The 26459-nt window shown below is 34.0% G+C and overlaps 1 long non-coding RNA gene across 1 annotated transcript; it reads right to left on the bottom strand.

The window, feature by feature from the left end:
• Window positions 1–1902: 1902 nt before the first annotated feature.
• On the bottom strand, window positions 1903–24717 carry LOC132717493 (uncharacterized). The gene is made up of 3 exons (XR_009623965.1): window positions 24635–24717; window positions 22486–22590; window positions 1903–2003 (listed from the first exon to the last, which is right to left on the bottom strand). It is a non-coding gene; the product is annotated as an uncharacterized LOC132717493 (long non-coding RNA).
• Window positions 24718–26459: the final 1742 nt, after the last annotated feature.

Raw genomic sequence — 26459 nt, 5'->3', positions numbered from 1 at the left:
CATCGAACCATGACCAAATTCCAACTTGACCTGCCCATTCCTTTGACATATCCATATGTCAAATTTGAGTTGAATATGTAACACTGATGGGTAGATAAATGAACAGAAACTGTAAATTTCATATTATTTTTCAAAGTGAAAGGACATTACTCTGCCAAAAATTATTGAACCATGACCAAAAACTTTGAACTTGCCTGGGCATTCCAAAAACATATCCATATGTCAATTTGAGTTGAATGTGTTTTACCGTTGGGGAGATAATAAACAGAAACTGAAAATTTCATATCATTTTCAAAGTGAAAGGGGCATAACTCTGCCAAAAATCATTGAACCATGACCAAATTTGAACTTGACCTGCGCATTCTTTGACGTATCCATATGTCAAGTTTGAGTTGAATGTGTTGTACTGTTGGGAGATAATGAACGGAAACTTAAAATTTCATATCATTTTCAAAGTAAAAGGGGCATAACTCTGCCAAAAATCATCCAACCATGACCAAATTCGAACTTGACCTGTATTTTCTCATGATATATCCATATGTCAAATTTCAGTTAAATGTGTTTTACCATTGGGGAGATAATGAACGGAAACTGAAAATTTCATATTATTTTCAAAGTGAAAGGGGCATAACTCTGCCAAAAATCATTGAACCATGACCAAATTTGAACTTGCCCTGCGCATTCTTTGACGTATACATATGTCAAGTTGAGTTGAATGTGTTGTACTGTATGGGAGATAATGAACGGAAACTTAAAATTTCATATCATTTTCAAAGTAAAAGGGGCATAACTCTGCCAAAAATCATCCCAACCATGACCAAATTCGAACTTGACCTGTATTTTTTTTTTTTTTTTTTCTCATGAACATTATCCATATCTTAAATTTGAGTTGAATGTATTGTACCGTTGGGGAGATAATGAATGGAAACTGAAAATTTCATATTATTTTCAAAGTAAAAGGGGCATAACTCTGCCAAAAATCATCAAACCATGACCAAATTCGAACTTGACCTGTATTTTCTCATGACATATCCATATGTCAAATTTGAGTTGAATGTGTGCAATAGTTACTAAGATAAGGAACGGAAACTGATGATGACGGAATGACGGAACAGGGTAACACTATATGCCCCGGCCATTACATGGCGGGGGCATAAAAATGTCAAGTAATGAAATACCACGGTAATTAGAAGGACAATTTATGTCACCCTTTTTATGTATTGGAACGATTATTGCTGAACTCCAAGACTCTGGAAAATTTCATGATGTAAAAATTCTATTAAACAAGTGAACAAGTATCTGGAGAATAAAGTCACTCGAATATTTGAAAGAGGCTGGTGGCATTTCATCTTGACCCGCGCTTTTGTTTTCGTCTAGTGCACGTATGCTTAACAAAAATTTCTTCGTCAGTTATAGGACTATTAAATATTTCATCCTCAAATTCAGTATCAAACACGCTATTTGCAAACAAACAAAAATGACAAACGATTAGAAAAATCGTTCAAAATAAGGAAATGACGTGTATGTAGGTACATTTTGTATATAAAATAAATAAATATAAACTGTCTCTTATTAACACCATAAACATTTACTTTGCACAAGAGAGACATAGTATAGAAATTAACTTCAACCTTACCTGTAATATTGCGGAAATAAAATTCAAATAATCGCAAATATAAATTTCTGACCCTGCCATCGTGAATATATGAATATGCGAAATAATCCGGGGGAGGGGTTTTTGCGAAATAAACATCAGGCGATTATAAAATCACTTATAGTAGTGTTCTGCACTGGGTGAACAGGTCCGAGGTTTAGGATCAAATTATGAACCAAATAACCCATTCCAAAGGTAATTATCCATGAAAGGTACCAATACATCAAGTATATAAGACATCAATCTACTTACAATATTCTTCAGTTGTGCCACGAGAAAGAGCTTTGTAGAATTCTGTTCATTTCTTTGGGCTGGTACATAGGCCAACATCTGATAACATGATATGTCCCTGTAATATATGTCATATTAATAGGAATAAAGCTATATTAGACGGTCTGTAATCAGTAAATATATTTATTTGTCTCTTGATAATAATAATAATAATGCCAAATAGAAAGGAGAATGTTTATAAAGCACTGTTACTAATAACACTAATGAAACAGGTTTGCTTGGTCATAGCATTTAAATATGTTGCTTAGTAAGGTTTTATATAACTCGTAAGCACTTAAGTAATTATTTAACAGACTGAGGACTGAAATTACTGTATGCCATCATTACATCAAATATGACACAAGTTGACCACTGGAAGTCACAAGCCATGACTGTATCATTTCTGAATATTGTTCAACATCTATTTCTATTTGTATACAGTCTGAATAAACTCCATTTTCTTTATACAATTGGTTACTATTTTAAATATCAAAATTCCTTATAGTAATAATGATAAAATGTTCTAATTCAAATAAGGAGATGTTCTCCATAAATATGGATTGCACTTTCACATGAACTACCTATACATCTCATTTATTTTAATATCAATATACTCTCAAAAGTACCTCAGGTCAATAGTCTTTGAACATTAAAATGCAATCTTTAAGTTTAGTACGACACTCGATTCGCCAAGAGACAGAACATTGCATTTTAATGTCATACGGTGCATTCCTATTTTATAGCAATATAGACCATTTACTGGAATATGAAAGGAAATTATGATGGCAACAAGCCAATACTATGTTACAGTAATTGTTAATTAAAGTGTTTTATATGAGGTGATTAACTGCATCAATTTCTGAGGAACATTCTATACAATATTGTAGCAATATATTAATTATTTACAGCAAAAATGGGAATTTGCTGTCCAAAAGCAGCCCTATTTTCTTTTTTGTAAAAGAAAAACAAAAAACTTTTATTGTACTTATCCTTATGTCTCTATGAACACTGCCTACAAACATGTGGTATCAAATTGAGTCATTTAATGGATTACACGAGGGGTTATATGCTGAATATTTGCGGACAAGCATGTTTAAAATGTCTTGGATTTTAAGTCATATCAACATAATTATATCAGATTACATGGTGATGTTTTTATTTTGTGAAGGAGCAACCTTTCACAACCCAGCAAACACAAGACGTCACCCTGACGTCAGATCAAAGTCAGATTCTGACGTCGGATGACGGTCGGAAAAACATTTGGATTTGAAAGTTTGTTTTGACGTAATAAGCTGACGTCAGGTAGATGTCAGAATCTAACTATTATCTTTCTTTTCTTTTCACAAAAGTGCTGATTTTTTAAAACAATATATATCAACAGTGAACTTATATTTTTGTCTATGGAAACGTTAGGAACATATCATTTTTTTATTGATTAATAAAAAAGAAATTAAATGATGTAATTCTGATTGCCTACACATACTGTACTGTCCTGAGTATAACCACAGGTGTTCCTTAATCCTGGGCTGGATAGCTCCCTCAGCGGGAAGAAGCCCATCCTGGCTTCAGGAGTCAAAAATACAATGTTGTAAGGCAAGTAGTTTGAAGTCTTTGATCCTGACCACAATGGAGAGGGAAGCGCCCAGTTGGTGATTTTATATAATTGTTTTTTAACTTCTTTCAATGGCTGTACTTTATTAAATATTTACTTAATTTATTTCAGGAATTGTATCCTGGAGCATTTTCCACATGTGACCCCTGTGATGGTGAGGGAAAAACTAAGGGACACTTTAAAATCATGAAGAGTGAATAGGAATTGATATTTGAATATATTTAAATATAGCTGGATACCAAAAAAATTATAACTGAACATTGATTGTAATATTTACCATTAAAGACTATTACTAACTTAACTTTTCATTTGTAGTGCATAACTATTTACTTCACACTGACATTAAATGTTTCAGTGAGTCATGTGATCATTTTTTGCTCTGTATTATTATAAAGAAGTTTCTTAATTCTTTAAAAGGACAATATAATTGCTCTTTTCAGAATATTTCATTGGATGTTATATTTTTTGATTTTCCATGGATATTCTAGAAATTTCCAAGGTTTTTGCTCAAATAAACCTTGGAAAATTCTCTGATGCCCTTAAGTAAGAATCCTCAAAAAATATTACAGTATTCCCAGTTGTGAGAAACTTTCCGATGTTTTCATTTAAAAACCTTGGAAAACAAACCACGGAAACACTTTAAAAATCCATGGAAATTGTTCCAATACTCCAAGGTCACTCATTTTCCAAGGTTTTCTAAAAAAAAATCCTCGGAAAATATTTTACGAGGTTTTTATTCTGAAATCCTTGGAAATCGTTCCAATACTCCGAGGTCATACTTTTTTTGAGGTTTTATTTAAAAAAAAAAACTCTTTACAAGGTTTTCACCCTCTCCCTATTTTTCCAAGGTTTTTTTAATAGCAAAGTTTTGCATTTTCTTGTTCCAATACTCCGAGTTTTTTTTCCAAGGATTTTGAGCCAAAAACCTTGGAAAATCTACACCCGTGCGGTCTGGTCCTTAAGAATGTTCTGTTATAACATGAAGTTGATCCCTTCAATAATAGCAAAGTTACAGTCAGTTACAGCCAAAACAATGAAAATTTCAATAATTTGACCTTTAAAGACAATGTCATTAATGAGTTAAGGTCAAGGTCTGTTGGGTTATTTTTAAGAGTTATCCTTGAAGATTATTATGTTGAAGTTTCAAGACAATCCATTCAAAAATAACAAAGTTACAGCCATTAATAGCTAAAAAAATGAAAATTTAAATAATTTGACCTTCAAAGTCAAGGTCATTTATGACTGAAGGTCAAGGTCCGTCTGGTTATTTTTAAGGGATATCCTTGAAGATTATTATGTTCAAGTTTAAAGACAATCCATTCAAAAATAACAAAGTTACAGCCAATAACAGCATGAACAAGCAAAATTTGGACTTTGAACCTTGAAGGTCAAGGTCATTTATGGATGAAGTTCAAGGTTAGTGTGGTCTACTGAAAGGTCTTGTCCCAAGGGTTGTTGTGGCCAAGTATGAAGACAATACACCAAGAAATGAAAAAAATATGATCCAGTTACAAGTTTGCGGACGGGAACGGCAAGGGCAACGGCAACGCCGCCGCGACTATAACAATACCTCTACTTTTTTTTTGTCAAAAAAAAAAGTCGAGCCAATAACATTTTTCTAGTAAAATAATCTAAGTCTATGGGGAGATCATTCTTGCAATATTGGTGCTAGAGTTATGAACCTTGTCACATAAGATCTGGATGATGATAAGATACATGTATTTGAAGTATGAAGTTAATCCCTTTAGAAATAAATAAGTGACAGTAAAAAATAGATTTCTTAAGGAAAATTCTAAGTTCAACAAATTATCTCCAAGGGTTTTCAAGTTATGCTCCGGACAAGACAACGGACGGACAGACGGACGTACCAACTATTGACATTTATGAGGCACTAAATCAGCTCATAAACACCACCTGGACGTCCATAAGCAAAATTAGCTCATAAAAACGAAAAAATAGCTCTTAATTTGAATTTTATGAGTTTTTGTTCTTTATTTAAATACGGAATGAAGCTCATAAATATCAAATGTTTGCTCGGACAGACGGACAGACGGACAAGGCGCCGACTATATGCTCCCCCGAAATTTTTCGGGGAGCATAAAAAACCCTGATACGCACTCTTTCATTTTTAATACTTTAAACCACTGAAATAGGAAGACCAGTCTTACTTTTCTGGAATTCAGAATTTCAAATTTCGTACTGAAAGAACTATTTATAGTAACAATATTTAGAAAGACAGGAAGTAAACCACTCTGACAAGAACGACAACTATGGTTTAGATGTTGAGGTTGGTTTGCCTGCACTAGTTTACATGTTAGAAACATTTTTACAACATTTAATTAAAAGCTAAAAATCTTTGACTTTCGATCGTGTCCGACTTTCTTACAATCACTTTACCCTAGTACATCCTATTATTTTTTATGATAAAAGTGTGCTCTTTTATGCTGTTTTATGATCTCATTTTAAATATTTGGATTTATATGTTTTTTTCTACTGTATGATTTTAATATTGTATCATGTGCTATGTTTAGCAATGCTACATAATTTTTTGGTCCAAATTTCCAAGAAATGAATAGAATAATGCACGATAATGTTAAAAAACTTTTAACAAGAAATATTTAACACTTTTTTGGTGATTTTTTTACTTGATCACTTATTCATATACCTGAAATGTCATTTTTTTTTTCAAAAAGTGAAAATTCTAACCCCAAGTCAGTTTTTACTTCACTATTTGAAATATTTCCAAAGAAACAGTCTGTTCACACTTCAGTATTAAAAACTTGAACTTCTGAATATGAAATTTATCCAAATACATGGAAAAACAAGAAATGTCGAACGACAAATATGCCCCCTTTCTAGCCCTTGACTCACATTATTGGTAATTTTGTTAGAGAAACTTGCCACAAATGGGTACATTGAAGTATTCAAGTATGAAAAAAAGAAAAATAAGTAAGACTTTGCGATTAGTTTTCAAGATAATGAAACATTAAAGGCCCCTAGACCTTGACCTTTGACCTAGTGACCACAAAATCAATAGGGGTCACTTACTAGTATTAGAAATATAAAGACTTTGTGATGAATAGTTTTCAAGATTGTAAGCGGAAACTTAAATTCTGACATTTAAGGGCCTAGTGTGATCTAGTGACCCCAAAAGCAATAAGGATCATCTGTTGGTTATGACCAATTACTATGTGAGATATGAAGACTTTGTGATAATTATCATTCAAGATTATGAGCTGAAATCCTCTACCATTCAAAGGCCCTGAGACTTTGACCTTTGACCTGGTGACCCCAAAATCAAAAGGGTTCATCTGCTAATTATGACCAATCTATATGTGAAATATGAAGACTTTGTGATGAAATGTAACCAAGATAATGAGTGGAGACCATTCTGACATTTAAGGTCCCTGTGACCTTGACCTTTGACCTTGTGACCCTAAAATCAAAAGGGGTCATCTACTAGTTATGACCAATCAATATGAGAAATAAGAAGATTTTGTAATAAATAGTTACCATGATAATAAGTGGAAATCATACTACCATTCAAGGTCCCTGTGACCTCGACCTTTGACCTAGTGACCCAAAAATTACTAGGGGTCGTCTACTATATATGAACAATCAATATGTGACATATGAAGACTTTGTGATAAAAAGAAACCAAGCTAATAAGCGGAAATCATATTACCATTCAAGGCCCCTGTGACCTTGACCTTTGACATAGTGACCACAAAATCAATAGGGGCCATCTACTAGTTATGACCAATCAATATGTGAAATATGAAGATTTTGCAATGAATTGTATTCAAGTAGGGATTTTGTTTGGCTTATTTTATAGCCGTTATTGGGTCATATTCCCGATTCAAAATAGTATATTATTTTCCCAATCCACAGGAAAATATTTCCAAATGAAAGTTACAAAAAATAAAAATATTGAATAAAGAATTCTAAAATCTTTGGAGATAAGGACTTTTTCCCTGTGACAGTGCTAAAATGTTTGAAGATGCCATCTTAGACAGTGGTTGTTTGCATACATTAAATCACTGCAAAATTTCAATCTTGCATTTCTTTCCAATTTTAAACAAAATATCCTGACATTCTCAAAATCCTGGAAAAAAATCCCTGCCAAGATAATGAGCAGAAACCATTCTGGCATTTGAGGCCCCTGTGACCTTGATCTTTGACCTAATGACCCCAAAGTCAATAGGTGGCATCTACTAAATTTGACCAATCTATATGTGAAATATGAAGACTTTGCGATAAATACTTTTAAAGATAATCAGCGGAAATCATTCTGACATTAAAGGCCCCTGTGACCTTGACCTTTGACTTAGTGACCTTAAAAATCAAATGGGATCATCTACTAGTTATTACCAATCACTATGTAAAATATGAACACTTTGTGATCAACACTTATCAAGATAATCAACAGAAACCATTTTGACATTTAAGGCCCATGTTACCTTGACCTTTGACCTAGTGACCCCAAAATCAATAGGGGTCATCTACTAATTATGACCAATCAATAAGTAAAATATGAAGACTTTGTGATGAATACTTTTCAAAATAATAAGTGGAAACCATTCTGACATTTAAAGCAACTGTGACCTTGACCTTTGACCTAGTGACCCCTTAATCAATAGGGGTCATCTACTAGTTGTGACCAATCACTATGTGAAATATGACAACTTTGTGATCAATACTTTTCAGGATAATCAGGAGACACCATTATCACATTTTTGGCCTCTGTGACCTAGACCTTTGACCTGGTGACCCAAAAATCAACAAGAGGGCCATGATGGCCCTGAGACGCTCACCAGAAACAAATGCTTTTCAGAGTTGGAAATTATCCATTGTCAATGTTTTCTGATATTTAATTTGAGCAAAGAATATGTTGAAACAATAATTTGAAGAAATGCCATGACCTGCGGCATTTAAGCTTTAGCTTAAACGGCGCCAATCAAACAAATATGAGCAAACTTGATAAAAGACTACCTAATAATTCTACAAAGTTTGGTGATCATCGATCAATTATTTCAGTAGGAAAGGTTTTTCTATTTTTTACTTTTCTTTTGGCCCCTAAAAGGGGCTAATCAAATTAACATGAGCAAACTTGATATCAGACTACCCAAGAATGCTACAGACAAAAATTGGTGATCATTTATCAATTACTTCTATAGAAGAAGATGACGTTTAAAGGTTTTTCTATTTTAAGCTCATGAGACCCCTTAAAGGGGCCAATCAAATTAATATGATCAATCTTGATAAAAGACTACCCAAAAATGCTACAGACAAAGTTTGATGATCATCCATCAATTAGTTCTGTCGAAATAGGCGTTTATAGGTATTTCTATTTTTAGCTTTAGCTACCCCTAAAAGGGGACAATCACATTAATATGAGCAAACTTGATATCAGACTACCCAAGAATGCTACAGACAAAGTTTGGTGATCATCCATTAATTAGTTCTGTAGAAGAAGACTTAAAGGTTTTTCTATTTTTAGCCTTACATTTGCCTTAGAGACCCCTAAAAGGGGCCAATCAAATTAATATCAGCAAATTTAATAAAAGACTACCAAAGAATGCTACAAAGTTTGGTGATCATTCATGAATTAGTTCTCTAGATATAGATGTTTCAAGGTATTTCTATTTTTAGCTTTAGCAGCCCCTTAAAGAGGCCAAGCAAACTTGATAAAAGACTACCCAAGAATGGTACAGACAAAGTTTGGTGATCATCCACCCATTAGATCTGCAGAAAAAGATGTTTAAAGGTTTTTCTATTTTTAGCCCTAGAGACCCCTAAAAGGGGCCAATCAAATTAATATGAGCAAATTTGATAAAAGACTACCCAAGAATGCTTCAGACAAAGTGTGGTGATCATCCATCAATTAGTTCTCTAGATATAGATGTTAAAAGGTATTTCTATCTTAGCTTTAGCGGCCCCTAAAAGGGGCCAATCAAATTAATATGAGCAAACTTGATAAAAGACTACCCAAGAATGAAACAGACAAAGTTTGGTGATCATCAATCCATTACTTCCGTATAGAGCTGTCATTGATTCAATGCAAAGCATATCAACGATATATCGATATCAAGTAACTAAAATCAACGATACGCCGATACATCGATAATATCCTATACTCACTTGTCTGTCATTCATTTTCATACCCTTTTCAGTGATTTCAGTCAAAAACATGTTCTGTACAGTGTCTTGTCCACCGCATGAATTTTTCTAGAAAATATTTTTTGTCACCATTGCTATGAAATAATTCCACTATATAACAAAAGCATCACATTTGATATAAATGATTGTTTCTGCATATATTTTGGGTGAATTTTATAATTTCTAGACATTTAATTTATTAGTCAAAAGTATCGATTTTTTAAAATGTGTATCGATTATTGATCGACAAAAAAATATCAACGATACATCGATATTGTCGATATCGATGACAGCTCTACTTCCGTAGAAGCAGACTTTAAAGGTATTTCTATTTTAGCCATAGTGGCCCCTAAAACGGGCCAATCAAATTAATATGAGCAAACTTGATAAAAGACTACCCAAGAATAGTACAGACAAAGTTGGGTGATCATCCATCCATTAGTTCTGTAGAAGAAGATGTCTAAAGGTTTTTCTATTTTTAGCCCTAGAGACCCCTTAAAGGGGCCAATCTAATTAATTTGAGCAAATTTGATAAAAGACTACCCAAGAATGCTACAGACAAAGTTTGGTGATTATCCATCAATTAGTTCTGCAGTAGATGTTTAAAGGTTTTTCTATTTTTAGCTTGTTGACCCCTAAAAGGGGCCAATTGAAATGACATGAGCAAATTCAAATGTGACTGTCACAAAGATGCTACAGACCAAATTTGAAGTAAATCTGCCCGGCGGTTTCAGAGAAGAAGACGATTGTTGACGCATGGCGACGGACGCCGGAGTATCCCCCTTTGATACTAATAGCTGACCCTGAGCCTTCGGCTCTGGTGAGCTAATAAGGGTCATTTACAAGTTATGACCAATCAATTAGTGAAATATGAAGACTTTGTGATCAATACTTTTCAAGATAATAAGCAGAAACCATTCTGACATTTAAGGCCCCTGTGACCTTGACCTTTGACCCAGTGACCCGAAAATCAATAGGGGTCATTTACTAGTTATAATGAATCACTATGTGAAATATATATGATGACTTCGTGAAGAACACTTTTTAAGACAAGAAGATGTTTGTTAAACACAAATGCCCCGCCCAGATTCTTGCCAGTTACAATTTTTCAAACAAGCAATTATCAAAGTATTACAAGCAATGCAAAAGTCCCCTACTGGTTGGAAGCCCAGAAACATTCTGAAAGACCATGGCCATTCAATTATGACATTGTCGAAGACATGAATGAACCTAAAGCTTTTGAGTTCTTAGTTTGTCTGTATCATACCGGTAGTAATCTGTTAAGATTCCCTGTTTAATCAGGGAATTATGTTTATACAACAGATAATCATAAGATCCAATTTTCTCAGGATGAATTAACTATTATGTTTCAACTTTTCTCTGTTATAAGTAAATTTGATGTTTTAATAGAAGATTTTACTTGATACATACAAGGAAAATCAATGACCCCCAGGGACGTGGCAAATTTTTTACCACAGGGCTTTTATTTGAACAATTTTGTAGACACCCACTAGAAGATGTTTAATGCTTAATATCTAAACTCTAGCTCTTTGGGTTTAAAAAAAAACAAGATATGTTTGTAAAACATGTATGCCCCCTATCGGCAGCCAATTAGTCATGTGATCAGGTTATTATGCATGACTTCTGACCCAGTGAACAAACAATTAATAAGGGTTATCTAGTATCTACTGGTCATGACTAGTCACAAGGTAATAATTATTGTGATGTGGTTGTGTGCAGCAATTTAAGTTATTACAAATCTTACCAAATAATATATGCATAAATTTTATGAATCATGTAGGCCTCATTAATAACAGCCAAGTTGTTATATTACATAATACCTTCAAATGTGTATACCAAAAGCATTTTTAGTTTAATATAAAAATATCAACCAAGGCAACTTGATTTGTTGAGTTATTGGTCAGAAACCGTCATTAAGTACAAGGTCAATATGACATTGTCCCCTTGACCCCAAAATCAATAGGGGTCATCTGCTAGTCATGACCAATCATCATACCAAGTTTGAAGTTTCTAGGCCTAAGCGTTCTTTAGTTATTGATCAGAAACCGTTTTTACATGCAAGGTCAATGTGACCTCGACCTTTGACCCCTTGACCCAAAATCAATAGGGGTCATCTGCTGGTCATGACCAATCACCATGCCAAGTTTGAAGTTCCTAGGCCGAAGCATTCTTTAGTTATTGATCGGAAATTGTTTTTACTTACAAGGTCAATGTGACCTTGACCTTTGACCCCTTGATCCAAAAATCAATAGGGGTCATCTGCTGGTCATGACCAATCACCATACCAAGTTTGAAGTTCCTAGGCCTAAGCGTTCTTTACTTATTGATAAGAAACTGTTTTTACTTACAAGGTCAATGTGACCTTGACCTTTGACCCCTTGACCCAAAACTCAATAGGGGTCATCTGCTGGTCACGACCAATCATCATACAAAGTTTGAAGTTCCTAGGCCTTAGCGTTTTAGTTAATTGTTCGGAAACCGTTTTTACCTACAAGGTCAATGTGACCTTGACCTTTGACCCCAAAATCAATAATGGTCATCTGCTGGTCATGACCAACTACCATACCAAGTTTGAATATCCTAGGCCTCAGGGTTCTTAAGTTATTGATGGGAAACCATTTTTACCTACAAGGTCAAGGTGACCTTGACTTTTGACCCCTTAACCCCAAAATCAATAGTGGTCATCTGCTGGTCATGACCAATCACCATACCAAGTTTGAAGCTCCTAGGCCTAAGGGTTCTTTAGTTATTGATCGGAAACAGTTTTTTTTGCCTAAGAGGTCAATGTGACCTTGACCTTTGACCCCTTGACATCAAAAGCAATAGGGGTCATCTACTGATCGTGACCAATCACCATATCAAGTTTGAAGTTCCTAGGCCTAAGGGTTCTTTAGTTATTGATCGGAAACCGTTTTTGCTTACAAGGTCAATGTGACCTTGACCTTTGACCCCAAAATCGATAGGGGTCATCTACTGATCATGACCAATCACCATACCAAGTTTGAAGTTCCTATGCCTAAGGGTTCTTTAGTTATCTCTCGGAAACCATTTGGTCTACGGACCGACGGACCGATGGACCGACAAGTGCAAAGCAATATACCCCCTCTTCTTCGAAGTGGGGGCATAATAATAATCAGCAGAAACCATTTTGACATTAAGGGTCCTTGTGACCTTGACCTTTGACCAAAAGACCCCAAAATCAATAGGGGTCATCTACTAGTTATGACCAATTACTATGTGAAGTATGACAACTTTGTGATGAATACTTTTCAAGATAATCAGAGGAAACCATTTTGACATTTCAGGCCCCTGTGACCTTGACCTTTGACCCAGTGACCCCAAAATAGATAAGGGTCATCCACTAGTTATGGTCAATCACTATGTGAAATATGATTGAAGACTTTGTGATGAATAATTTTCAAGATAATCAGCAGAAACCATGTGGTCTACCGATGGACAGACCGACGGACCGACAGAAAGACCGACATTAGCAAAACAATATACCCCCTCTTCTTCGAAGGGGGGCATAATAAATAATTAAGTTAGCAACAACAAATCAAATAGACTTATATCTGTCATGAACTAGATGGTGTGCAAAATGATGCATGATCAAAATGTTAAAAACGACAAATACAGTATAATGTCAGATTACACAGTCAGGGATCTACACTTTCACACACATCACACTCACAATGCAAATGCAAGGCATAAGAAATGAAATTGTCAGCATTTCAAGATAAACATTACTAATGTCATTAGTGTTACAGCGTGCATGTCAAATAAATAAAACAAAATTTCAGAGCACCAATTTTGATCGCTTGTAAGTTGTGCAGAGTAATCAATCAGTGACAATATCAATAACTGACATTACGCCAGAGAAGGGATCGCTCCGCCCACTGATTCATGTGACCTGGTCAGTAAGGCCCCCACGATTACACGTTTAAACGGATTCTTTTTGATTTTCATTCATAAACGTTTACGATATTGTTTACCGTTTAATCGAAATGATCATATTGTCTTACAAAATTTCTTTATCATTGCCTGTAATCATGGATTTTTTCAAATTTTAGGGTTTTTTCCAAAAATTAAAAAAACGGAAAATGGGGGGTTTACAAAACCCCCACACAGCATTAAGTGCAAAAAATTCCCTGACAAAACATTTTTTTAAAAAATGGGGAAAAATGCAAAAAATTGTGCTGACTTTAATTTGATAACCCGGGGCTTCTTTATTTTACATTATTAAAAATAGAAAGAAAGACATATTTTTCGACTCAAATACATGGTGTGTCATCTAGAGGTCCCCCGTTTTAAAGGATCGTTTTGGTTCTAGAAAAAGTTAAAAGTTTTCAAAAAAATTTTAAAAAAGTGGGGGGGTCCAAATCTGGGCAGTAAGAAACCCTTTAACAAATAACCCGGTACCCAAAGTATTCGCAAAAATTTTTTGACACTAAAGTTCCAAAGAATTAAAACCTTTTTATAACTTTTTATATTAAAATTTTTGATGCTTTTACTGGTTTTATTGAATAGTAGGACTATTATTCAAAGTATAAAATTTTAATTTTTTATGGTATTTTTTAATGAAAGTAGACAAAATATCTGCATTCAGGTATTAATGACGCATGAAACCTTTTGCAAAGATCGTGTTATTTCTTGTTGACTTCAATGAAAATCTAAAACTGACAAAATTATATCATTATATCTTACAAATTCAAAGAGAGACTATATGATTATGTTATGATCGTTTTATTTTGAAATTTAAGTGGCGAAACAAAAAACAGTAAAGTAATACCGGAAAGTCAAAGGCCGTTACCGCGAAGCGGGCCCGGGCTTTGGTTTGTCCGGCTATAGGCTACATGTGTATATTTAAAAGGAAATAGAATTAAACTAGAAATGTCCATAGGACACGTATGCTCCCACACGCCACTGTTCTGTCAATCTTATGACTCTAGGTCAAATATTTTTTGGACTGCATGTGCCACAAGTTGAAAACTAAAAATCAACATAAGTCTGTTAAATTTGGTCACAGCAAAAATTCCTTCCTTTCCTACCATCTACACATTAAGGTTGTTCATCCCTGGAAGTTTAAGCAAAATCTGCCATCCGGTTTAAGAGGAGTTGCATTCACATAATTTCTACATAGTATATAGTGAAAAAATCAACAAAGGGCCATAATTCTGTTAAATTTGGTCGCAGCGAAAATTCCTTCCTTTTCTAATGTAACGACGTTGGTAGAACGTCATATAATGAGCATTACAATATGCGAAAACAAAAGATGATGAATTCACATAAAGGATAGTATCCAATATACAGTTGACTCTCGGTAACTCGAAATCAAAGGGACTGGGCTGATTTTACTTCGAGAGAAACGGAATTCGAGTAATGTGAAACTGCCACCATTACGTTGACATTCGTATATATACATGTGTCTGATTGAATGTACAAAGAAGACGGTTTGTTATTGTTGTTAGGGGCAATGCTGCAATATTTAGTCGTTGAAATGACGGTAAATCACTTAAAAATCTAACTGTTAAAACCAATTAAGTCCTGAAACCGATTAAAGCCCAGTCATACAACGTGTTAATAATGCATGATGACTGGCAATCAAAATTACTATGAAACGTGTAAATCACGAGTCACAACATTCTCAACTTTGATCGTCGCCCCGACCTTTGATCAGTCGCTGTTTTCACATTAGTCGACTAATTGAGACGAAAATATGTTGGACTTAATTGACGGGACCAAATTTTCTTTTCAACTAAAACAGGAGTCTTGGTAAGTCAAATTTGACCCTAGCGGAGTTAAAATACAAAGATAAAGAAGGACAATTGACGGGACTTTAGAAATTTATCGACTTACGCGGAATTTTTGAGTAAAGCGTTTCGACTTATTGAGAGTCAACTGTATAAGGGCATAAAGCCACTCTCGTGTGGTGAGCTAGCATTTTCACCGACAGGGTTTGTGTGCCTTAAAATATACATTTGGTGGCCAGTGTGGGGGGATGTAGACAACTGCCAGACCGAAGTTGCCTACCCACAGATTTCCAAGGCAAAGTCTCGGGACAAGACTTTCTCGGAGGGGAAAGTAATGTAAAGACGTTGGTATAGAACGTCATATAATGAGCATTACAATATGCGAAAACAAAAGATGATGAATTCACATAAAGGATAGTATCCAATATATAAGGGCATAAACCACTCTCAGTGGTGAGCTAGCTTTTCACTGACAGGGTTTGTGTGCCTTAAAAAGTTACACTACAATCTACACATTAATGTTGTTCATCCCTGAAAGTTTAAGCAAAATCTGCCATCAGGTTTAAGAGGAGTTGCGTTCACAAGATTTCGGGACGTACAGACGGACGGACAAGTGCAACGCTACATGCTCCCACTTTGTGGGGGCAATTAAAACAAGAGGACCATGATGGCCCTAGATCGCTCACCTGACTTATCAAACTCATCCAAGCAATTACCTAGACAAGCATTCTGACCAAGTCTCATGACAGGTGAGTCAAAAATGTGACCACTACAGTGTTAACAAGGATTATCCATATTTGAGCAGTGCGACCTAGTTTTTTACCCAGGTGACACATATTCAACTTGACCTAGAAATCATCAAATCAAACTTTCAGCGACCAAATTTCCCCAGGATACTGGATCAAAACAGTAGCAAACTAGAGTGTTAACAAGATTTTTCTATTTTTAGCTCCGGTCACCCTAGTTTCAACATGCGATTTCGAACTCATCCAAGCAATTACCCTAGACAAGCATCTGACTAAGTTTGATGATAATTGAGTCGAAATGTGACCATAGAATGTTAAAAACAAGTTTTCCATATTGGGCGGTGTGACCTAGTTTTTCATCCAAGATGACCCCATTGTTGGATCTTGACATAGAAATCATCAAAACAAACTTTGACCAATTAACAGAAATTTGGATCACAACAGTAGCCACTAGAGTGTTAACAAGCGTTTTTCTATTTTTTTAGCTCGGTGACCTACTTTTTCATCCGAGATGACCCCATGTTCGACTCATCCAGCACTCCACTTAGATTAGCATCCTGACACCAAGTTTGATGATGATTAATGCAAAAATGTGACCGGCTAGAGTGTTAACAAGTTTTTCTATTTATAGCCCCGATGACCTAGTTTTCATCCGAGATGACCCATATTTGAACTCATCCGAGCTATTATCTAAAACAAGCATCCTGACAAAGTTTGATGATGATTGGCCGTCAAAATGTGACCACTAGAGTGTTCACAAGGTTTTTCTATTTTTAGCTCTGTGACCTAGTTTTCATCAGAGATGACCATGTTCGAACTCATCCAAGCAATTGACTAGACAAGCATTTGACCAAGTTGATGAAGATTGGTTCAAAAATTGACCACTAGAGTGTTCACAAGGTTTTTTCTATTTATAGCTCCTGTGACCTTACTTTTTCATCCGAGATGACCCATGTTCGAACTCATCGAGCTATCACCTAGACAAACATCCTGACCAAGTTTGATGATGATTGGGTCAAAAATGTGACCTCTAGAGTGTTCACAAGGTTTTTCTATTTTTAGCTCTTGTGACCTAGTTTTTCATTCGAGATAAGCCATGTTCGAACTCATCCGAGTTTTCAACTAGATAAGCATCCTGACCAAGTTTGATGATGATTGAGGCAAAAATGCGACCGCTAGAGTGTTCACAAGCAATTGTGGACGGACGACGGACATTCACCGATCCTAAAAGCTCACCCTGAGCAAGCTCAGCTGAGCTAAAAAAAAAAACTATTAAAAATATATAGAATTCTTTACCCAGAGATCTGCCGAGGACACGATTTTGCGCCATTGGCGCTAAAAAAATGAGAATGGCGAATGAGAATGAAAGTTACCATGTAGGCATAATTTTTTATTATTGGTTAAGTACTGAATCATAAGTGAACCACTTGTCATAAAATATGATTTAAGTTTTATTACCAGGGAAATTCAATTATCTACAAACTTTTTAACAGTTATTTAGGTCAATGTTTACTTATTTTCCCAAGGCCCATACTTCGGTAAAAATGACAAATCATTTTCAGACCAAGTGGGCCCAGGGCCCAGTACTTTCAAATTCTTGGCAAATCTCTGTATATCAATAAATTTTCAATGTCAGTTCTAGTTGGACGCCGCCGTTTTCAATGTAACTCAATAATAATAGGCAAGGTATTCCTACAGCGAACAATCGCAACTTTTCGTATTGATAATAATCATCAAGGGTTCCGAGTGAAACCAGAAGCGATGCATGTTATACCGAATGACACCTTTAAAATGGAAATATAAACAGTTTTTTTACCAACTTCCCCGTTCATAGGCTTTGCCTAATTTCATATTAATAATCATCGAATGTTCGGAGTGAAAATGAAAGTGGTGCATGAAATACCGAATCACTCCTTTAAAACGGAAACAGGGATCATTCTGGTCAGGATTTTTAGTGAGAGATTTTCTCTCATTTGGCAAATATTAATGAGAGAAAATAGGTTTTGTTGAGATATTTAATTTTCATGATGGGGGAGGTTTAAATTATGGAAATTTCTAACTTTTTAAAAATAAGCAAACATATAAACATTGTTTTTCAAATGATGAAATAAAAAGATTTATTTATTATGTAGTGATTTTTCAACTTTTTAAAACATTACATGCCTTTTCTTTTGTGACTTATTAAACATAATAAAATTCTAATTGTGAAAAGATATTACACCTCAATTCTGAAATATTAAAGATCTACCAGAACAATTACCGTAAAGTTCCTAATAAACGCCCCTCCCCTAATAAAAGCCCCCCAGGCTTTTTGATATGGAAAAAAATCTGCTCATGAGTGGTGAACTCTTTAATAAATCCGTAATCTTATTCAAATCCTTCAGAATCCATTTTATTTCATAGTAAACACAAAAATGTTTCACATGAACTTTAAAATCTTAACACATTTTAATGTTATTACCAACCCATGTTACACTAAATGTATTTTCAATGATTTTTGGATTTAGGAAAAACATTTTGTAATAATAGCCCCCCTTTTGGAAAATGTTTAGCCCCCGGGGGCGTTTAATAGGAATTTTACGGTAAATGCACACTATGTTCCAAATGGGAACACTGTACTGTACACAAGTGATTGATGAGATTTGTAGAATATTATTAAAACCTAGCTTACATCATCAGACCATAATGCTTTCTTTATGATTATCTCCACTTAAAAATATTCATTGAATAATTTATATGACCAACACATACTGACAAATATCTCCATATCCACAAATATAAACAATACCTAAATTAATTTTTTCATAACCTTCATTTTTAGTGTTATAATACACCTTAATACAAGCAATTATCATAGTATGGCAAGCAATCCATAAGTCCCCTACCGGTTAGAACCCCATCAACATTCTGAAGGGCCATTGGCCATTCACTAATGTTTCAATTTCTCTCTATTTTAAGTAAATTTCAGTGTTCAATCTAGAACAAATTCCCAGGGGGCCCTTCGGGCCCATAAACTTTTCAAAAGGGGGTCATTTGAGAAAAAAGGGGGCCCGCACTTAAAAGAACATCTGATTCAAATTAAAATAAGGTATTGTATCTTTTAAGTTACTTGTTCACGTACCATATATAGACTAAAAACGGTTGCAAAATTCCAAAACAATCAACTCATTAAAAAAATGACATTATTTTGACCATTTTTGAGAGTTCTGTTAGCGTTGATACAGGCTCAATTTTAAGAACTGATTGGTAAAGAAACGATGACATAATGTTCAAAGAAACATATTAATCTTATTTTAATGTTTAATACCATGGATATTTGATAATAATGTTCAGTTTTTTAATCAGCGCCCGATACAAAATGTATATAAAAGAAAATCATATTTCCCAATTAGCTTTGTTGATGAAGACTATAAACTTACAGTAGTCGCTAAAAACATTTACCCTTCTCAATATATCCAAACGAAAAACTAAGTGTCAACAGGTGCTAAGACAATGTATATTGACACACCGGTACCTTTGATCTTTTGTCAGGGCAGCAGTTCTTACGTCACGTGTATTGATTAATGATATGCACAATGTTTTAGCGCCGACCAGCCAAAGACCAATCAAAGTTTATTTACTCAATTGTCAGACACCCCCTAGCCAATCGTGTTTGATTAGCTCCATCTTTAAGACTTTTTTAATTGGATGAAGGCGTGTTCGTAATAATTTATGCACACTTCTCTATAATTATCTCGCACTTTTCACAAATATATAGTTTTTTTTCCTCCGACATATTTATTTGTTTTGACCGTGAAAAAATATAACTACACGCACGTATTGGATTATCTGTGACGATTTGTTTTGTTTATAAAAACTGTGACTCAAAAGTAAGTAATAGTTACGGTACGAAGAAAAAGTCTACATAGTATTTACAGACCCCGGCGGAGAGAGCGTAGCGATCAAGGTTTTAAAAGGGTTACCGAGTGCGGTAACGATCTTACCAACATGCTCTTGTTTTTCTATACAAACTTCAGTTTTGAATTCAGTATTTATTAATATTATTCACAAAAAACTTTTATTATTATATGTACTTATAATCAGGTTTAAGAAAGCATTCTAATGTCATTTAGGGCATTTTCTATGAGTGCGCCCATCGGGCCCACAGTTGAATTTGTTTTGCGCCGGCGGTCTTTTCAGGGGGTCAATGGCGCAATGGCGCGCTCTAGATTGAACACTGAATTTGTTGGAAAAGTTCTTTAAAAGTGATCACAGGAAACAGTTTTTATGAACAGACAGACAGACGGACTGAAGGACACTCTAAAGTTAATTTTTGAAACATCCCTGTTACCAAAATATAACATTTTAAAAGCAAAATATGATCAATATGTAATAACTGTTCAATCAAAACATCTTATAAAACAATAACTAACAGTTTTTCAGATTTGTTAAATTCTCCATCCAAAATGAAAGTACACATGTATACACGGATGCATTAGTATGGAGTATTTTCATTGGTCGTGTGAAAACCTTAGACCAATGAAAATACTCCGTACAAAAAAATAAAGAGGAGAGCACTCTGCAGAACAATTACTTGCATTTAGATTTGGAATTTGACATATTGGAAAACGGTTAGTTATAGTTTTATATGACGTTTTGATTGAACAGTTATTACAAATAATAATATAATTTGATCATATTTATATGCGCAATACAAAAAAATATTCATTCATTTCGAATAAACTGCCGTTTAGTCAGGTAATTTTGACAAAAACCCAGCGGTCAGGTCTCTGTCGAGTTACACTTGCGGTGTCTCCGAGATTACATATCTTCTTAAAACTTGAAATGATTGTAATGACAGCTTTAATTCCTTTAAGAGTAATCAATTCCCTACCATTTGGTACCAAGATATTGAAAATTGGTGAAAAAATGTTGGAGTTATGGAGTTCATATTAAGATGAGTGCTGAAAAATGAGCGGCGAGTTGCATACCTTTACTAAATATATATTATATCATTTTTTTATTTTTTGTGGGAGATGAAGGTAATTGAATTAAAAGCATGTACCAAATATTAAAACATGTTTAAAATGAAAAATACTCCAGTTTACATGGTTTTGAGAGGTAGGAGGGTTGTAGAGTGGGTGAGGGGGGGGGGGGGGGTGGGTTGGCCCAGGGGTAGTAAACCATCAACGCACTGAACACCTATGATATTAAGCAGATATATTTGAATATTATTATCTTAATTTATTGAACTTTAATAGAAATGGTCAGGTAAGATAATTTCACCCATTTTTTATTGTATTTACTCATTATATTTGCACTTTTATGGCTGCATTTTTATTGACGCTATACGTTTAAGATGAAAAATGGCATATCTTTTGGATATTCTGGGACCTTATATATAATGTGATTATTAGCCATAAGGCCACTTCTTTTTTTTTTCTTGGTTTACAAATTTTTTTTTTCAAAATGTCCACTGGGTGGTCGAAAAAAAAAAACCTCAAAAAGGTCCATCGGGTATATTTTAAAAAAAAAAAAAAATCTTGTATGGTGCACATAAAACACTATTTTGTCAAAAATAGTGTCATTCTTCTATTGACATGACTCATTGAACTGTACAGTTTAGTTCACTCCAGATATGACATTTCTAACAGCCTCAGTCACCAAGTCAGTGCTGGGCTAGCTCTTTAGAACGACATGGCCAAAGTGTCTGGAACGTTTGCTTGTTATAAAGCAGCACTTCTCCCGGTTTATACTGATCGGATGTGTGTCCGAACCGGTCCCGGCTGAGCATTTCGACGAAAAGAAAAATACAATTTAACAATATACTAGCAAATATATCGTAAATCAAACCATTAAATCTTCTCGAGGAAGGATACGGCTTATAGCCGTGCCGATGTCCTCATCAACGGCAGCCTTTAAAAAAGCCCGTCTGTTTGGCAAATCTTTAATTCCAACAAAATCAACTTGGAAATAAACAGTGCCGCTCAAGGGCGCCCCGCCATTGTTGTTTTACCATGAACTGTGGTAGTTATCCGAGGTAGTCCGAATGTTGTGTTATATAGATTCGTACTCAAAAATATTCGAATTTTCGTACTCATATTTATCGCGCTTATCAGATAATTTTTTTTGCATCGGGGGAAAAAAAAGTGGAAATTTCAGTTTTATTTTTTTTTCCAATTTACAAATATTTCGGGTCGCCGGTTTTGTAAACCAAGAAATATAAAAGAAGTGGCCTAATTAATTTAGTTTGCTACAAAGAAATAGGCGATAAAGTCCGAGTAATCGACCTACCTATTTATAGAGAGTAAGGGGGCAATACACAGTTTTCAAGGCTTCTCGGCAAACAACTGACTGCGCCACAATCAAAACCTCACACACAAGTCTGTAAACACACACCTGAAATAAATGCATTTCATATTTAACATCTACATATGTATCTCACAGCAAACAATTAAAAATACATGTCCACCTTCTAGTTTTCTGGCACATAGCCCTGTGTTTTTCATTGTTTTGGTCGCGAAAATCAACGACACAATATGCGGATTACCCCTATTCGCAAAATACAACAATGTATTAAAGTCAAAAGATTAAATCACAAGCAATAGTGTTTCTTCCTTCTTAACCAATGCACAATCTGAAAATAACATCCAAATGGGGTGCCATCCACCTACTTTTTTCACTCTTTTAAGTCTTCTGCATACCCTGTAAATTGAAGAGCTGATTCACCGGCTAGCTCCAAAAACCACACATTCGCATCCGGCAGGTACTCTCTCCAAATGCAAGGGTCAACGCCACTAAATTCAATTTTACTAAATAACTGAAACACAATACTAGTCACTGAAACTTGAAATATAGTAACTATAAATATTTAGAACCTCAAATATCAACTTCAATTTCAAAACTGCCTCTTATTTGTAAATTTGACCCTGGCCAATTCGCAACTAAACGGCCGATATTGTGTACTGCCTCCTAATCAGGGAGGTTATTCACTAACTTACTTATTCTTTACTGCCATGAGTTTTGTTTATAAATAAAAAAATAAAAAAAATAGACTTTACCCGGAATTTGGAGGTTACGTACCATGGAGGTTACGTACCACTGCATAAATGTACCATTTTTGGAGGTTACGTACCACTATAGAAATATATAATAAAGTGATAATAAGGGATAAGGCGTGAAACTATCAGGTTTATTGTTCAAAGTCGCACATTAATTGTATTAATTTTGTAATGAGATTAAATGTGTATGAATATAAAAGAATAAACAACAAACCAATTAACGATAATAAACAAGTTTTATTTACAACACAAAACTGAAACGAACAAACGATGAAAATAATTAATAACACTAATATAATTACACGCACTAAACTGAAATGAACAGTACAATGAAACAAACCACGGTGAATATAAAAAAAAATACTTTTCATTTATAGTATTATTTTTTTATTAATACGCTTTTCACTGAAATTAACTGAAATAAACAAAATAATCAATAGCAATAATAATATTTCATATGCATGTTAATATACCGGACAAAATTACTTACCTTGGAAAAAAACAAGCGTTACATATTTATACATTTACATTTACAAGTTTTATTTACACGTTAACTGTGCAAAAAAAATGAAAATAACAATAATTATGTTACAATTAACAAGTATTTTTAAAAATACTTTTTGAGTTTTATTTATCCGCACTGAATAATAATAATATAGTGAAATAAACAAGACAAAATAATTGATAACAGTACATATGCAGGTTACGTTTTATTTACAGACTCATATATAAAAACACATAATTATGTTACACGCTCTGAAATGAAACAACAATACACAACAAACAAGTATTTTTTAAAAATATTTTATTTATACGCACTGAATAATAATAATATACTGAAATAAACAAGACAACATAATTGATAACAGTACAGATGCAGGTTACGTTTTATTTACAGACTCATACTCGTATATACAAACACGTCAATTTATATATTTTTCAGCTCCACTAAACCGCTCCTGGATGCTACTGTCTTCTTGATTACTCATTTCTGAATGTGTGATAATCATATATAAAACGTTTGCATTTATATTATTAAAATTGCTCATATGTGATTTTTAAAAAGTAATAATAAAGTTTTAAATTTCGGTCTTTTTTTTTATAATTGTTATGCTCTATATTATTTGTATTTTATATAAATTATATATATGGTACGTATCCTCCAAAACATATAAGTGGTACGTAACCTCCAAAAATGGTACGTAACCTCCTGGTACGTATCCTCCGTGGTACGTAACCTCCAGTAATCCTTTACCCCACCCAGTCATGCAGTGTCTTACTGCAATTTTTAACTGGCCATATTTCTTTATCTGAGCATTGTCATAATAAAATGTGAACAGTTCTTATAAAACAGGAGTAATTGCAACATTTTTACAACTTACACCAAGGGAAATACTTCTTCACTGGCAAAAAATAACTGAATATAGATCTATATCTAAACTACACACAATTCTGTAAACGGAAGTTGACAATGGCAGGGGCGTAGCTTGAAAGAAACCAATGTGTAGGCACTTGTGTTAGGGGGGTTCGGGGGCATGCTCCCCCGGCAAATTTTGAAAATCTACATTGCCGTAGCTGCATTCTGGGGTATGTTAAGGCATGTTCTGAAGGAAGAGTATTCATAATTTTGCTGATATTTGGTTACATTTTTTTCCATCAATTTTAAGATGACCATACTTATATCACTAACTCAACGCAAAATACTATGATATTTTGGCAAAAAGAGCTTTTTTTCCGTATATAGTTTTGGGTAATAATATATGAATCCAAAACTATACATTTAAAAAGAACATTTTTTTTTTGCAAATTTTTAAGCAATCATTAAAATTTCAAATTCAAATTGAGGTTGTCTAAACATATAATTAGAAAATAATGAAAACAAAAATCAACAAGATCGAACGCCATTAACTAAATGCACCCCTTTACACATGACAATCGGTTGATAATACATTTTCTCAATAAGATTGTATGTTCCCTGAAAGCCTTAGTGAAACATATACATAGAACATAGAATAGACTGTTTACGTGAAGTCAAACATATAAAGAAAGTAAAGACAAAGTAAACTTACAACTCCAGTACGTAACCTACAGTAAAGTGAAAAATAGAATTCCGAAGAACTTTTATTATCAAACATTTTTTGTAATTTCAATGAACTATTTCGCGCGAAGTAGTGTCAGAATGTTCAGAAATCTATTTCACAATTGTAAGAATTATTATCAGTGCGAATGAACTTGGCATGTCAGAACGGTCATATTCATTTACATGTACATGTACATGTTTATTTTAAAAACTAAAAAATCGGATATTTTCAATCATGTTTTTCCTTACATTCTTTCTTTCTTTTAATAATTCTCCATAAGTTCCCTAAGTCTCTCTATAGTGATAATTCAACAATCAATTATTCTCTTATTTTTTCGCTGTACATTTAAAGAGCTTACATCTATCCGCAACATTTTGTACCTTTATTTTGCTGGAGAAGTATTGTTTCAAATCTGAATTACATTGTTGTGAAATGTTTGTAAATGTTACTTTGTGTGCAATTTAATGAATAAATAAAGTTTCATTAAAGTATAAATTAAAAAAGAGAATTAAATCGCCACCTTTATAAGCAAACTCTCCACAAGTACGATAATTAATGCATATTTTGATGTGTATTCGAACACATTACTTGTATATATATCTATTATATATAATTAAAATACATTTTAAAATAATTATGTAATAACACAGATTATGTTTCACGTTTACTTCAAATCGACTTGTGCTCAAGATTTGACGGAGATGCAGTTTGAACAGAATAATGTACAAATAATTAAATCATGAATACCTTAAGAAGGGAAGAGAATATAAAAGTCAAGATGTCTAGGCTTCATTCGAAAGATATCGCTTAGCTTCCTCATCAGTTATATAAAGCTAGCACTACTGATATCTGGATATGGCCGATCATTGTCGTGCATACTTGTAATATTTATATTTTGAATCGAAGCGCTCAAAATCTTTTATATTGTCAAAAACGTCATCCGTCTCTGATAGGTTTTACCACAGAACAACTTTATAACACGGCAACACTTTAGTTATGAAATAAAACTTGATATAAAGAGTATAAAACTCGATTGGGGGCATATAATGTTCTAATATTTGGACCTACACATCTACCGCCCTTACCCTAAAAATTTTATCGCATTTTTGTAATAATTTAATTTTTC

Source organism: Ruditapes philippinarum, unplaced genomic scaffold (genome assembly GCF_026571515.1).
Source record: "Ruditapes philippinarum isolate M1 unplaced genomic scaffold, ASM2657151v2 ctg3582_1_1_1_1, whole genome shotgun sequence".
Lineage (NCBI taxonomy): Eukaryota > Metazoa > Mollusca > Bivalvia > Venerida > Veneridae > Ruditapes > Ruditapes philippinarum.
This window is presented reverse-complemented; position numbering and strand designations above follow the sequence as displayed.